The 16,968-nt window shown below is 42.9% G+C and overlaps 1 protein-coding gene across 5 annotated transcripts in view; it reads right to left on the minus strand.

Annotated features, from left to right (window-relative positions):
• The window catches only part of plekhm3 (pleckstrin homology domain containing, family M, member 3), a 157,327-nt gene extending 144,320 nt beyond the window's left edge, over positions 1-13,007 (minus strand). For 4 of the 5 annotated variants that reach the window (XM_063051633.1, XM_063051630.1, XM_063051631.1 and 1 more), the window contains exon 1: positions 12,532-13,007. The gene's annotated coding sequence lies outside the window, so the exon portion shown is untranslated. Of the gene's footprint in view, positions 1-6,079; positions 6,272-12,531 lie in introns of all 5 variants that reach the window. The other variant, XM_063051632.1, reaches the window with a different exon arrangement.
• Between the last annotated feature and the right edge of the window lie 3,961 nt (positions 13,008-16,968).

A 16,968-nucleotide genomic window follows, 5' to 3' on the forward strand; every position in this document is an offset into this window, starting at 1 on the left:
CAATCAACAAGGCTGTACAAAGCCGCAGCTCAATGACCTTCGTCTTGTCAGGGAGAGTGAGGAGTTGATAGAGAGGAGTTACAGGCAGGTAGTCACACTAGGGCCACGGGGGGGCAGACAAGTGGGTCAAGGTTAGGAGGGGGAATAGAAAAAAATCAGGTAATAGAGAGTACCCCTGTGGCTGTGGCTGTGCCCCTTGACAATAAGTACTCCTGTTTGAGTACTGTTGGGGGGGACAGCATACCTGGGGGAAGCAACACTGGCCGTGCCTCTGGCACAGAGTCCGGTCCTGTAGCTAACAAGGGTAGGGAACAGAAGAGGAGGGCAGTAGTAATAGGGGACTCAATTGTTAGGGGGTCAGATAGACGATTATGTGGACGAAGTCCAGAGACCCGGATAGTAGTTTGCCTCCCTGGTGCCAGGGTCCGGGATGTTTTTGATCGCGTCCATGAGATCCTGAAGTGGGAGGGAGAGGAGCCAGAGGTCGTGGTACACATAGGTACCAATGACATAGGATGGAAAAGGGGAGAGGTCCTGAAAGAAGAATATAGGGAGTTAGGAAGGGAGTTGAGAAAAAGGACCGCAAAGGTAGTAATCTCGGGATTACTTCCTGTGCTATGCGACAGTGAGAGTAGGAATGCAATGAGATGTAGGATAAATGCGTGGCTGAGGGATTGGAGCAGGGGGCAGGGATTCATGTTTTTGGATCATTGGGACCACTATTGGTGCAGGGGTGACCTGTACAAAGGGGACGGGTTGCACTTGAATCGTAGGGGGACGAATATCCTGGTGGGGAGATTTGCGAGGGCTACTGAGGTGACTTTAAACTAGAATGGTTTGGGGGAGGGAATCAAATTAAGGAGACTAGGAGAGGGGAGGTTGATGTAGGGGAAAAGGAAGAAAAAGATAACAAAATTTGCTCCATTAAGGATAAACAGAGAATGGGAGGTGGAGAGTTTCTTAAATGCATCTATTTTAATGCTAGGAGCATTGTAAGAAAGGTGGATGAGCTTAGAGCATGGATTGATACCTGGAAATATGATGTTGTAGCTATTAGTGAAACATGGTTGCAGGAGGGGTGTGATTGGCAACTAAATACTCCAGGATATCGTTGCTTCAGGTGTGATAGAATAGGAGAGGCAAGAGGGGGAGGTGTTGCATTGCTTGTCAGAGAATATACAACAGCGGTTTGGCAGGATAGATTAGTGGACTCGTCTAGGGAGGTTATTTGGGTGGAACTGAGGAATACGAAAGGTGTTGTGACGCCTATAGGGGTGTATTATAGACTGCCTAATGGGGACAGAGAACTGGAGGAGCAAATTTGTAAGGAGATAGCAGATATTTGTAGTAAGCACAAGGTTGTGATTGTGGGAGATTTTAATTTTCCACACATAGACTGGGAAGCCCATTCTATAAAAGGGCTGGATGGTTTAGAGTTTGTCAAATGTGTGCAAGATAGTTTTTTGGAGCAATACATAGAGGTACCAACTAGAGAAGGGGCAGTGTTAGATCTCCTGTTAGGGAATGAGACAGGGCAGGTGATGGAGGTATGTGTTGGGGAGCACTTCGGGTCAAGTGATCACAATACCATTAGTTTCAGTGTAATTATGGAGAAGAATAGAACTGGACCTAGGATTGAGATTTTTGATTGGAGAAAGGCTAACTTTGAGGAGATGTGAAAGGATTTAGAAGGAGTGGATTGGGACAATTTGTTTTATGGGAAGGATGTAATAGAGAAATGGAGGTTATTTAAAGGTGAAATTTTGAGGGTTCAGAATCCTTATGTTCCTGTTAGGTTGAAAGGAAAGGTTAAAAGTTTGAGAGAGCCATGGTTTTCAAGGGATATTGGAAACTTGGTTTGGTAAAAGAGAGGGATCTTCAATAAATATAGGCAGCTTGGAGTTAATGAGGTACTCGAGGAACATAAAGAATGTAAAAAGAATCTTAAGAAAGAAATTAGAAAAGCTAAAAGAAGATACGAGGCTGCTTTGGCAAGTAAGGTGAAAATAAATCCAAAGGGTTTCTACAGTTATGTTAGTGGCAAAAGGATAGTGAGGGATAAAATTTGTCCCTTGGAGAATCAGAGTGGACGGCTACGTGCGGAGCCAAAAGAGATGAGGGGGATTTTGAACAATTTCTTTTCTTCGGTATTCACTAAGGAGAAGGATATTGAATTGTGTAAGGCAAAGGAAACAAGAAGGGTAGTTATGGAAAGTATAACAATTAAAGAAGAGGAAGTACTGGCGCTTTTAAGGAATGTAAAAGTGGATAAGTCTCCGGGTCCTGACAGGATATTCCCTAGGACCTTGAGGGAAGTTAGTGTAGAAATAGCAGGGGCTCTGACAAAAATATTTCAAATGTCATTAGAAACGGGTATGGTGCCGGAGGATTGGCGTATTGCTCATGTGGTTCCATTGTTTAAAAAGGGTTCTAAGAGTAAACCTGGCAATTATCGGCCTGTGAGTTTGACGTCAGTGGTGGGTAAATTGATGGAAATGTGAGGTGCTATATTTCGGTAGGACTAATCAAAATAGGACATACATGGTAAATGGTAGGGAATTGAAGAATGCTGTAGAACAGAGGGATCTAGGAACAATCTAGCATAGTTCTCTGAAGGTGGAATCTCATGTGGATAGGGTGGTGAAGAAAGCTTTTGGTATGCTGGCCTTTATTAATCAGAGCATTGAGTATAGGAGTTGGGATGTAATGTTGAAATTGTACAGGGCATTGGTAAGGCCAAATTTGGAGTATTGTGTACAGTTCTGGTCACCGAATTATAGGAAAGATGTCAATAAAATTGAGAGAGTACAGAGGAGGTTTACTAAAATGTTGCCTGGGTTTCACCTCCTAAGTTACAGAGAAAGGTTGAACAAGTTAGGTCTTTATTCTTTGGAATGTAGAAGGTTGAGGGGGGACTCGATAGAGGTGTTTAAAATTATGAAGGGGATTGATAGAGTTGAAGAGGATAGGCTTTTTCCATTGAGAGTGGGGAAGATTCAAACAACAGGGCATGAGATGAGAGTTAAAGGACAAAAGTTCAGGGGTAACATGAGGGGGAACTTCTTTACTCAGAGAGTGGTAGCTATGTGGAACGAGCTTTCAGCAGAAGTGGTTGAGGCAGGTTCAATGTTGTCATTTAAAGTTAAATTGGGTAGCTATATGGACAGGAAAGGAATGGAGGGTTATGGGCTGAGTGCAGGTCGGTGGGACTAGGTGACAGTAAGAGTTCGTCACGGACTAGAAGGGCCGAGATGGCCTGTTTCCGCGCTGTAATTGTATCTGGTTATATATTTTAGGACTTTGAGTGTCTCATGTCTTTGATATCTTCAAAGCTATCAATAAGATTGGAAGAGTGCAGAGAAAACTTACAAGGATATTGCCAGGACTTGAAGAACTAAGTTGTAGGAAAGGTTGAATAGGTTAGGACTTTGTTCCCTGGAGCATAGGAGAATGAGGAGAGATTTAATAGATGTATACAAAATTATGAGGGGTATAGATGGGGTAAAAGTAAGCAGGCTTTTTCCACTGAGGTTGGGTGATACTCTAGAATTACAGGTCATAGGTTAAGGATGAATAGTGAAATGTTTTGGAATTTCTTCACTCAGCGCGTGGTAAGAACGTCAAATGATCAAATGAGCTGCCACCTGAAGTGGCGGATGCATATCAATTCTAGTATGTTTCAAATACTGGCAATAAAGTGATTCTGAACTGAAATCCAACAGTATTGACAGGAACACACATAAAAATTGCTGGTGAACGCAGCAGGCCAGGCAGCATCTATAGGAAGAGGTACAGTCGACATTTCTGGCTGAGGCCCTTCGTCAGGACTAACTGAAAGAAGAGCTAGTAAGAGATTTGTAAGTGGGAGGGGGAGGGGGAGATTCGAAATGATAGGAGAAGACAAGAGGGGGACGGATGGAGCTAAGTGCTGGAAAGTTGATTGGCAAAAGGGATATGAGAAGATCATGGGACAGGAAGCCTAGGGAGAAAGAAAGGGGGGGGGACCCAGAGGATGGGCAAGGGGTATAGTGCGAGGGACAGAGGGAGAAAAAGGAGAGAGAAAAAATAATAAATAAATAAATAACGGATGAGGAACGAAGGGGAGGTGGGACATTAACGGAAGTTAGAGAAGTCAATGTTCATGTTTATGTGTGTTGCTTGAAATTCCAGCATCTGCAGATTTCCCCAAGTATAGGCAGGAGACAGATTTCAATTTTTTTGGCATTGTGCAGATTGGGAATCCAACTGGTCCGAATGATATGGCTGCAATGAGTTAAAGAATGGAAGTGCTTCTTATAGTGTTGCATGTCAGCCAAGCTGCTGCCTGTAGTAGCAACCTTAGGCTAACCCTCCCCACCAGGGTCCACATCATTTCCATAGCATTTGGCATGAAGTAGATGGCTGGGTCAGAGACTGGAGTGGGGAAAATGGTTTTATAGCAGGCTGACACCAATATGGTTTGTGTAAATTGAGTGACCTGTTTCAATACACTTTGACACCAGTTCTGTTCCATTAGGAAAGGCTGGGACAAGTGCCCTAACAAACTGAAAAACTAGGAATGTAGTGTGATATTTCCCCTGGCTAGGCTGTTCACATTCCTCAAAAATTCAGTCATTTAGGACAGAAACACGAAAATAATGATTCATTAACCAAGAGGGATGGAGAGGTTCAGTCACTGAGATTAATTCCTTTAATATTTAAAAGAATCAATCAACGATATGGGGTTAATAGCCTCAAGGTAGAAGATCAGCCATAACGTTATTGAATCATGATGCAGTAAAGAGAAGCCAAATGGTCTCTAACTGTATTGCAATGTAACAAGGTTCTCAGGACTTCCACATGACCTGGCATCCCTCAGTATCTACTCCAGCTCTCCACAAGGTGCAACCACTTCCCCATATAATTACGGGAGATAATAGAGCAACTGCTCCCTCATTTAATTATGGGAGATCCCATTCCAATATATAGGACGGTTGAAAACTCTGAACCCCACCATCTTCCTCCTGCTGATAAGCAGTATATGCAGTTAAACGTAAATCTTTCGAAGACAAATAAGCTTTGCCCTATGTAGCCAATCGATGGTTAACTGCTGGTTGTTGCAACGGTTACAGAGTTGTCATGGCAGGGCTCAGTTCTAGTGAGAATTCATCTTTGCAGGTTTCTTAAGTACCAGTGGGGTGATTGCTCCAAATGGGACAAATATGAAATTGTTTTTGCATTCAGTGGAGACTCAGAGATGCACTGCATTGACAACGGGCCACTGGGTCTTTTCAGGCCCATACTCAACTTCTGCGTGCTAAAGAAATAAAGTGTCCCATATCAATCTCATTTGGTACAGACAATCTCCCTTATACAGAAGGGAAATGCTGTTCAACACGGGACAATTGGCAACACAAGATTCACATGCTAACCTTCCACCTGGGTTACTGTCTCCAAAGAGAACAATTCTGACCCCAAATTATCACAAAAATTGCCTACCTCCAGTCCCGTGTAATTGACCAGACTTCATCATTTGTTTTGTCAGTTCAGTACTTCAATGACTGCACCGGTGGCCATGAACTCCCAGTGTATAGTTTTTGGTGTACGTTATGCTACTTTCTGCTTACCATTCACCTCTCCTCACTGACCAACAATGGATGGTATACTGAAGCTTTTAAGATTGGTATCCGTGTGCTTAAGGCTTCTCCATAGCATTAATCTGGTCCATAACCACCCATATACAGCAACACCCTCTCTGTACAATCTATGCCACTGTTTCCATTTCCACTCCATCACCACAACAGACCATACCTTCAAATGGCCAGCATGGTGGCCCAGCCAGAGCTGCTGCTTCACTGCTCTGACAACCTCATTCAATCCTGGCTCGGGTGTTGTCACCGTATAGAGTTTGTACGGTCTTCCTAGTACCAGCTGGGTTTCATATGAGTACTCCAGTTTCCTCCTATATCCCAAGATCCGTGCAGTTTGTTGAGTTTGTCGGTTGCTGTAAACTATCCCTTTTGTGTGGGCAAGTAGCAAATTCTGATGGGAATGCTTGGAGAATAAATGGAGATTATTGTGACCATTGGCATGGGCTCACCTGTTGCCTCTGATCTGCATCACTCAATAACTCCATAATAGCTTGGTCCCCACAAGGTCATTCTTTATCCAAAATTGTTCCTGTTCTTCTCTCCTCCACCAAGATCCCCCTTCAGTACATTTCCTTACAGTTATTTTTGATTTGCTGTCCATCATCCTAACATTTAAACATCCAGGTTTCGCTAATGTTCATCTGAACAAAGAGAAGAAAGAGTGGCTGATTTGGATGTCATCCTTTGTGCCACCTCAGGAGGCAATGAACAATTGAAGGTAAATAGATTATTTTTCCCCCAGTTTCTTGCTTAGCCTTTATCTCTGTACCAGCACCTCTGGTTATAGCCATCTGTTCATTACCACATCTGCTTCATGCATTCCAAATGACTACACTTCAATAAGATGCATTTTGGGTCATCCCAAGCAATTGCAGTGGCATATAAATGTCTTTCTCTCAGTGAAAAAAATCAGCTTGGGGCTGTTTACAGTTGAAATGGAATAAACACTACCAACAATAAACTTCTGAGATCCCAGAACAACCCTCCAGCTCTTAAAGACATAATAATAAAAAAAGTTTAATTAACATATCCTGTGCAAACTTATCACAGGCATCCGTAACACATGAAAATCAATGATGTTCCACCTCAGACCTTGAAAACATGATTAGGAGCTCTTGAACTCTAAGTGCGTGTCAGTAAGGATGCATTACTCATTACAGACAGGAAACAACAACAGTGAAAGATACTTCTTCCATTGATGTGCACAGGGTAGTAAGAATACAAATTTATCCTGATAATTAAAACTACCCTTTCTCTTGCATCTCTCTCCAGTCTCAAATTATTCAACATACCAGCCATGATATCAGGAATTGGGAAGGCTATTTTGAGCACAGTCTGCTCCAGTTTGGATGACATTTGAAATGCTCAGCTATGCTTTCCATACAAACTCCCTCATGAGACAGCAGAGGCAATCAGAGAAGAGACTGTTGATTTGGCTCCTTTTGTCCAAAGGAGATGGTTTTGTATCTATCATCATATTCCTCAATTCTTTCTATCTTGACAAAACTAAATAACTCATATTTTGACCTGTTTCAAACAATTATTAGTTTGTAAATTACAGTCTATCATGGTACAATGCATCATGAATAAAAGTACACTCATAACACAAACTTAACACATTGGGACCAGTACATTTTGGCCACTTAAGTGCTAATCCAATTATCTGAATTTTCATGGAAATAGTTTAAAAAAGTATAAAAAAGAAAAACAACTGTTTAACCGTGTAATAAATTAAGTATTTAAATGAAATACAGAACAAATTAGAACACCACAGTTCGTAATGGTTACGGATGGAGGAATTCATTGAGTATGTTGGCATATTACTTGATTGGTAAACTACCCATTCTTAGCTGCTTAAATCATCAAGATTTTAACACTTTTCCTAATAATCAACAATTTCATTTCATCAGTTCCTGACATATTTGAATACAAAAGTTATGCAATCATTGCTTTCTTTGAACCTGATGGTGTTGCAGTGTATAGCAAAGGGAACTGTCCGTCAAGGCATGAAAAGAAAGGCCTGTTTCATCACCATTGTAGATATCATCTGTACAAAATCTTTGAAGCAAGTTGGGAAGATTTGTAAATTTCCATGTTTCTGCACTTAAAGCACTGGCACTACCTATCCTGCTATGTGCTTTTTTGGTGCCTACATTTCCTTCCAGATAAACAACTATCTGTGCTTTAATATATTCGTCAACCAGCTTCTTAGCTAGGTCCTCTGACTTGTTTTTAACATTGACACAAACACCTCTTCCAGCATCATGTTCTCCATTATTTGTTTGCTATTTTATTTCTAACTACCAGATCTCATTGCTTACACATAAGTTTACAGCTGCTGTCGATTACTTATTATTGTGTTGTTAAGCAATTAACCTTTGACATCAGGTCAGCCATTTTTTTAATAACATTTGTACATTTCATTTAGTTGCTACTAATTAGAAGCAATTTGTTAGGAATTTGAGGAATTTTAATCAACATTTGAATCGATCTTTTGTGAGAATGCCTAGAAGTAGTGCCTTTTTATTCAGCTCCTTGTGTACTGTAACACATTGGTGAATAATAAAACAGCCTTCAAACTACAACCACGCTGGGACTGGAGTTTATCTATCTGCCTAGCTTAAGAAACCAGGGAAAACTGTTGAGTGAGGACAGAATATTCAGTTACAATGGAAAATCATCGAGGACCTCTTCAACATCCAGATCTCTACCTTCACACTTCTGTTTTTGATATGTTCCCCGTAGTCCCTTGTTTAATGCCCATTCTCCTTGAGGCTTACCTTGCTAATGTATCAAGCTTGCAATTGTCGATTTAAGCACTCCAGCTTACAATGAGTGGTGTTAGGCAGATGACTTCTACTTTGGTCCAGTAGTGTATTTTTTTTTGCTACTGTCCAATCTTTCTGTGATGAGGGTCTCAAAAATGTTTTTGAAGTCAAAATTTAAGAAACAAAATGATCAAAAATCCCTGCTTTTTGAATTAGCACCTGTCAGCCCAATCGGATAACACAAGCACACACAACTGATGCAATTGTTCATTCCAAGAAAGGTGTTGTGTCTAACAACCACACAAGAACACGTGACAAGCTGTCTACTGCCCCATTTAAGCAGCAGTCCCAAATAAATGAAGTGAATCTTGTCTATTTTCTTGATTTGTTTTTAAGGATTGTTCCAAATAAGCGGCTGCCCCAATTAACTGATGGCCCAATTAACTAGAATCCACAGTACTCCAATTCTAAACTTTTCAAGCTCCGCTATGCATTCAACCCCACTCCATCTAAACATTCTACCTTTAACAGTATCAATGTTATCTGCGTCAGACACCGCATAAATGGTAGCCCTGTCATCTAACAAACCCAAGATTGTGTGTGTTGATTACAAATTCAATTTTTGCTCCCTAAACAGAAACACATAACTTTATTTTAAGGCATCCATTAGCCTTGCGAGACCATGGATCTGTGCCTGGGAAGTCTTCACTCTCCAGGCCACAGGCCTGGGCAAGGTTGTTTGGAAGACAGGCAGTTGCCAGTGCTGCAAGTCTCCCCTCTCCACGACACCGATGTCGTCCAAGGGCCGATACAGCTTGGCACCAGTGTCATCACAGAGCACTGTGTGGTTAAGTACCTTGCTCAAGGACACAACACACTGCCTCGTCTGGGGCTCGAACTCACAACCTTCAGGTCGCTAGTCCAATGCCTTAACGACTTGGCCACATGCCCACATAACTAAGCAGGGCATATCCTGCACAGTACCAAGGAAGCACCATGTTGCCAGAGATACCGTGTGGGTGACATTAAACCAGGCCTTTGATAGGTGAGTGTAGAAACGCCCCCCCCATTGTTATTTTTAATTGGCAGTTGTTCTGCTCCATTTGCAAACATTTTAGAGACCTAAAGTTACAAAGTGATGCATGAAAACAAATTCTTTGGCCCACCTAATCCTTGCTGACCATCAAGTCTCTATTTACAATAATCCTGTTACAGTCCATTTTATTCTTCCTGTATACTATCAAATGTCCCACCTACCATTGATATTTACCTACAAACTAGAGACAATACACTATGGCCAATTAACCTACAAACCTGTACATCTGTAGGATGTAGGAAGAAACCAGTGCACCCAGAAGAAACCCACATGGCAACAGAGAGAATGTGCAAGCTCCACACACACAGCAGCAGAGGTCAGGATTGAACCCAAGATGCTGGAGCTGAGAGGCAGCAGCTCTACCAGCTGCATCACTTTCTTCAGATGTACTGTGAAGTACATAAAAGACTTCCCTTTTCTGTCTTCCAAACACTTAAGAAATACAGTGGATTCCAGTTAATTGGGTCAACGGTTAATCGGAGCAGCCACTTATTTGGGACAACTCAAACTTTTTAATTAGAGTCCATTCTGTCCACTTAGAGTGCGATTTGCATGTGTTTGTGTTCAAAAAGCAGCCAACTTTGTCTCTCATAGTTGGCAAGAAATAAGCTGCAACACAATACTGAACTGTTTTTCTCATTGTGGTTTCAAGCATTAAGGCTTGGAGATGCCAGAAATGGCTAGGAGTGAAAATGAAACTATTTCACTACTTCAACAAATAAGGCACCTCGAAAAATTTGAAGGCATCAACAATCATCTGGAATGTTACAATGAAAATGAAGATTTGGAGGATGCAATCATCAAAAGCATTGAATGAAGGCAGTTCATTATCTGCACTGATTTTGTTCAGTTACAATCAAAAGAGCATGGCAGCATACACTGGGTGAATTCCTCTGTTGATAACTAATAAATTATATAGTAGTAGTGGTAGTGTTCTACTTTGTATATTTCATTTAAATACATAATTTGTTACTTAGTAAACATTAGTTGTCTTTCATACATTTTCAACCATTTTAATTTCAACAAATTGCGGCAGCCGCTTAATTGAGCCAAAATGTATTGGTCCTGATATGTCCCAATAGACCACAATCCACTGCAATTAGAAAGATCCAGGGTTTAGTACCAATAGTTACCTGTGGGGGAGAAAAAAAGATTATTGCAGCTTATATGTTAATAACTGCATATTTCAGGTAACAGTGCAATAGAATATATTCAGCTGTAACAGAACCTAGCAGATTCATATATGAAGATAGAAGAATCTCTGAACACGCATGTTGCCATAATCGTAACTGAACTCTTTTTTTGAAATTCAAATTTTTATCATTATTTATTTTTATTTTACAATGCAGCACAGCATGTCAATCATAACTGAACTTTATTTCTAAAGCCAACAGAAGGTTAAAGAACTCTGAAAGAAGAATGATTAAGATGTCACAATCAACACGAATCAGGGAGGTTGTCAAACTCTTCCTTTGGAAAGCAGTCTTGTAAGGGTGTGGGTTGACTGAGCACTGTCGCCAGCTGTAATAAACCTTCCTAAGGTTCATATGTGATAAGATAACATGGAAAGGCAGACCGAATGCAATATGAAGCACGTATGACAATTGGCCACTTCACTACAGTCCAATTACAATAACCTTTCCCCTTACCCCTTTCTGAAAGTAAACAGCAGGTAGAAATGGGTGGGATTGATTGAAAATAGGCTCCTGGGTTAGCAAAGTTGTAAGATGAGAGGAGATGGAAGGAGGAATTGGAAAACAAGATAGATTAAAATTTGTACAGTTGTGGCATGGAGCGCATTCTATGTGGCTGCATCACTGTCTGGTATGGAGGGGGCCTACTACACAGAATAGAAGTAAGCTGCAGAGAGCTGTAAATTAAGTCAGCTCCATCATGGGCACTATCTTCAAGGAGCAATGCCTCAAAAAGGCAGCGTCCATCATTAAGGAGCCCCATCACCCAGGTCATGCCTTGTTCTCATTGCTACCATCAAGAAAGGAGGTACAGAACGGTGAAGGCATACACTCAATGATTCAGGAACAGCATCTTCCCCTCTGCCATCCGATTTCTGAATGGAGACTGAACCCATAACACTACCTCAAATGTTTTATTTCCATTTTTGCACTACTTATTTAATTATTTAAGATATAAATACTTACAGTAATTAATGTTTTCCCCTCTATTATTAAGTATGGCATTGTATTGCTACCGCAAAATCACCAAATTTCACGACATATGGCGGTAATATTAAACCTGACTGACCTTCTGAGGCATCGCAGGCAATGAAATAATGCAGTGGGAATAGGAGGGAGGGTGAATAATCCACGAGCATATGGGAAACTGGGTTATAATAAGATTATTGTAATTAGATTGTTGATGGTTGGATAAAAGGCCTGCTGCCGTGCTGTACACTATTTCACTTCGGGGAAGGAGGGGGAACTAACTGTAGATGCTCATGGGGATGGGAACACCAGTTGAGGAGATGGAGGGCTGTGGAGGGAAGAGATGAAAGGTTGGCAGAACTCAGAGGGTTGACGAGGGCGGGGCAATCTGGATGCAGCTTTAAGAGGAGACGGGGAGTGTGGTACGGGCTGTGAATGTTCTGGGATGAGTGGTAAACAAAGGGACGTGCGAGCGGGCTGAGGATGCTCATGACGGAAGGGGACGAGGAGCTGAGGAAGGAGTAGACGAAGGGAAGGAGGTAAGGGGAATTGGGATTCGAGGAGGGGCTACGGGCTGTGGGATAAGGAACAGACTCGGGAACACGGATAGACAAGAAGGGCGCATCAATTAAGGATGCTCTTAGAAGCAGATGAGGGGATCTGAGGAGTGAATAGTCGAGAGGGACAGATGAAGGGAGGGGAAATCTGAGGAGGAGGAGTGGTTGAGTGAGACGGGCTGTCGGTGTTCGGAGATGGGGAAGGGTGGTCTGAAAGCGGCCGTGAGTGTGGAAAGGGGGAGGAGAGATAAACTCTAAACAAACCGGCATTAAAGCCCCACCGCTCCTTCCCCGCACTATCGCAGGCTCAGTACTTACCCTGCCGGCTCTGACTCATCAGCCGCCTCCACCACTGCCCAAAACACGGTTACACACTCCCCACGGCTCGAGTGCCACACCGCAAATCCTCCTCCCTGCTCGGGCTGGATTAACAGAGCGCCAGACAAAAGGTCCGCTTGAGCAAGAGGCGTCGTCCGGATTCACTTAGTGAAAGGACTTTTCTTGTACAACCTGCTCATTTTACTATCGTAATTATGAAAATTCTGCTCATTTCCTTTTTCTAGATTAAAATTTACATGGAGAAAGCTAATTCCGCTTGAAAATGAGGTACTTCAAGGGATCTTTCATGTTTTCAAAACTCCCGGTGCAGGTGTTAACCCTAAATATCAAACATCAATTTGTCGTCACATATAGTGCCTGACCCGCGAGTTCCTCCAGCAGTTTTTCACTTTCATATCTCCATCCCTATAGTCTTTTAGTACCTCAATTAAAATGGTCAGTTTTGAAAGTGACACCAGATAGTCTGGGTCGCCTGACTGTTCCATTTTTGGAAGAATCTCTTATTTATACTAACCAGCAATCTGCGTAAATAGTTGTATTCATTAACGGGTTGACTGTGAGTCAAGTCATTGTTCAAGATTATGCGGGTCATGATGGATATTGTTTTGGATCACTGTGTAATCAAGATGACTCAGTTGACTGAGCCCAATCACAAAATAAGCGCAAAAAAAGATCCTGTGACTTTGGCAGATGCGTCCAGGAAAGAGATGTTGAAGAGAACTAATGTATATTTTTGCAACAATGTGCATTGACTTGAAGGTTGAAGCAAGTGAAGGAAAGAATAAAGACGGTGACTGATATATATATGGTCAGAGAAGTGGCAGACGAGTAAGTGTGAGGTGTTGCATTGTGGGAGTCAAATGAGGAGAAAATAGAAGGTATTGAGGTACAGAAGGATCTTGGGGTTCAGGTTCATAGTTTACTGAAAGTGGATATGCAAGTGGATAAGTGGGTAAAGAAGGCATATGGAAGGCTCACTGCATTGGCAGGGGTGTTCAGCATAAGAGTAGAAGTCATGCTGCAGCTATTTAAACTTAAGTCAGACTATAAGGAGTACTCTGCATTTCTGGTTGTCCCATTACAGGAAGGGTGTGGAGACTATGAAGATAAGTGTACCAGGATGCTGCCTCAATTAGAGGGTATGAACTATTAGGAAAGGTTGGACAAACTCGCGTTGTTCTCCTTAGAGCATCGGAGACTAAAGGGTGACCTGATAGAGGTGTTTTAATTTCCGAGAGGCATTGATAGAGTAGACAATCAGAATCTGTTCCCCAAGGTAAACACTAGAGCACATGTTTTTAAGGTTAGTGGGGTGAAGTTTAAAGGCAACGTGAGGAACAAATCTCTTACACAGAGATTGGCAGGTGCCTGGAATGGATTACCAGGGGTAGTATTGGAATCAAGCAGTATGCCAGAGTTTATGAGGCTTTTATATAGACACATGAATATGGAGGGAATGGGGGATCTGGATCACAAACAGGAGGAGTGTAGTGGAATGTAATGGGTGGAAACGTATGTACAATTCACAACTACTGACATTGAGTTGGGGTTCAAGAGGTTCTGTCTGATGTGATGATGTAATGACTTTTCTACTGAGCTTAACGTTCTCCAAAGTGAGTTGCTACAATTTCCCTTGAACTTAAAATGCCTCTGCTGTTTTACTTACAAAAACCTACATTGGTGGCCACAATGATCGAGGGTGATTCCAAAGTTAGTTCACCAGTTGGCCAACACAGTCGCTTTGAAACTGCCGGAGTCTGAGTGCACCAAGAAGTTGCTCTCTTTGCCCAGCCTGGGGGATGTTCGGCCTTCAGAGCTAATGGACCACATGCTGTCTCCCCTGGGAAATCACCATCCTTGTTTTATTTTGAAAGAGCTCTTTATGCAGCAAATGCCTGATCAAGTTCACATAGCCCTCATTAATACACTGGTGAATGACTAAAGGGAGCTTGCTAAGATGGCTGCTGTTCTACACTCAGCCAGATAGAGGTGCATCATTCCTCCACCCTTCCCTGCCTCAAGTACCCCAGTTATCATGGCCTCCAACACACAGACACCTGCAGCTGCTAAACAGACAACACCAGGTCTGTGCTTTTACCATGCTCGTGATATGAACACCAGGAAATGCTGACTGCCTTGCAGCTTTGACAGCGCCAGCACATCAGGTCTTCAGAGGTCTGTGAACACCTGGGTTCGATTTACCAGGGTTATTTACTGTTCATTACAGACACCCTTTCAGAGCGACGCTTCTTGTGTGACAAAGGCGCTCAAGTGAGTGTGTTGTCAGCATCGCCTATCGATCAGAGAGCAAAGAGTGACGAAACTTCGCTGGAAGCCACCAACGGCAGCAGGATCCAGATTTACAGGACACTATGGGTGACGCTCTGCTTTAGTGGGCGAAGCTACACATGGGACTTCATCCTGACTGAAGTGGCTAGACCTCTGCTCAGCGCAGATTTCCTGTGTGCCCAAGGACTGCTAGTTGATCTGAAATACTACCGGCTTGTGGATGTCAAAGACTTCAGGTCATTAAAATATTGGCTTCTCCAGTAAGTTCCCCACAACGACTCTATCAAGCACATGCGAGTTCACTCGACTGCTGGGCGAATTCCCAAACCTCACCAAACCCACATTCTCCAATGCAGTCACAAAACATGGGGTTGAGCACCACATTTCTATAACTGGCCCGCCAGTCCATGCACATGCGAGTAGACTGGATCCAGAAAAGCTGGCCACTGCAATGGCTGAGTTTGCCAATGTAGAAAGGCTTGGCATTGTACACAAATCGAATGTTCCCCGGGATTTGCCCCGCCACATGGTCCCTAAGCTGGTTGCCGTCCATGTGGTGATTACCTATGCCTTAATGAGGTCACCATCCCCGATCGTTACCTAATGCCACACATCCAACACTTTTCGGCAAATTTAGCCAGAAAGTTAATATTTTTCTAAAGTTGACTTGGTTAGGGGCTACTGCCAGATGCCTGTGTACTTGGGGGACATTCCCATAATGGCTGTGGTAACCCTGTTTGGCCTCATTAGTTTCTGTGCATGGCGTTGGAGCTGAAAAATGCAGCACAGACTTTCCAATGGCTGATGGAATCTGTACTAGGAGACTTAGATTTTCTGTTTGTTTACCTGGATGACATACTTGTCGCCAGTGAATCCAAATCCGAATGCATATCACATCTCCACACACTTTTTGAGTGCTTAAGCCAACACGGGTTGATTATTAATCCTGCTAAATGCCAGTTTGGATCTTCAACCATTGACTTTCTTTGCCATCTTATTACCACCGAAGGTGCGAGAGCCCTCCCATCAAATGTCGACACTATTATGGATTTCCTACCACCTGGACTACTTAAAATACTACAAGAGTTTTTAGGTATGGTGAATTTCTATCACTGCTTCATTCTGTGAGCTGCTAAACTAATGCTCCCCTTGTATAGTGCCCTTAAAGGCAATGCCCTAATCGTATGCTTGACTGGTTAATGGACATGACTAGTCATTTAATGACACCAATAGAGCTCTTTCAAATCTGACCTTACTGGCGCACCTGCTCTCCAATGCATCTGTAGCCATTATTACCGATGCTTCAGACTATGCTGTGAGTACTCACCTTCTTCATCCAGCAACTTTGCCCCTCCAAAAGCTTCTCTGTCTCTATCCGGCTGTCTGCCATTTTCAATTTTTATTGGAGGGTCACCATTTCATAGTAATCATTGACCACAAACCCCTCGTGAACATGATGGCCAAAATATCAGCCCTTGGTCTGCACAGCGCAACGACACCTGACCTACATTTCAGAGTTCACGACTGACATACAACACATCAAGTGGAAAAATAATGCATGGCTGATTGCCTCTCACAGCCAGCCGTTGAGGCCATGCTCATCAGGGTTGACTATGCCGGCATGGCAGCTGACCAAGCTACTAACCTAGAGGTACAGGTTTACCAACAGCAGTCACTGGCCTGTAGTTGGCTGACATTAAGTTTAGGGAAGCTGGGGTTTCTCTTCTGTGCAATGTCTCGACTGGTCGTCCTCTACCCGTAGTGCCCACAAGCTGGAGGCGGACTGTATGAAATTCCATTCATGGCCTCTGGTTACACTGAAGTTTGTGTGGCATGATTGGAGTGCAGCCTGTGTTAATTGCCTGCAAATGAAAATTAACCATCAAGTGTGGGCACCACTGGTACTTTTTGAGGCCTCTGGGCGATGGTTTGACCATGTCAATGTAGACCTGTTTGGTCCTCCCCCTCCCCCCCACCCTGATGTGGTTTCACACACCTCCTTGCCATGATGGATCATACTTCCAGGTGGCCAGAGGCCACAGGATGTGGCCCGGGTGTTCATCAGCACCTGGGTTGTGCAGTTTGGCACTCTATCTGATATTCCCTCTGAGCTTGGTCCCCAGTTCG

This window comes from Mobula hypostoma, chromosome 6, assembly GCF_963921235.1.
Source record: "Mobula hypostoma chromosome 6, sMobHyp1.1, whole genome shotgun sequence".
NCBI lineage: Eukaryota > Metazoa > Chordata > Chondrichthyes > Myliobatiformes > Myliobatidae > Mobula > Mobula hypostoma.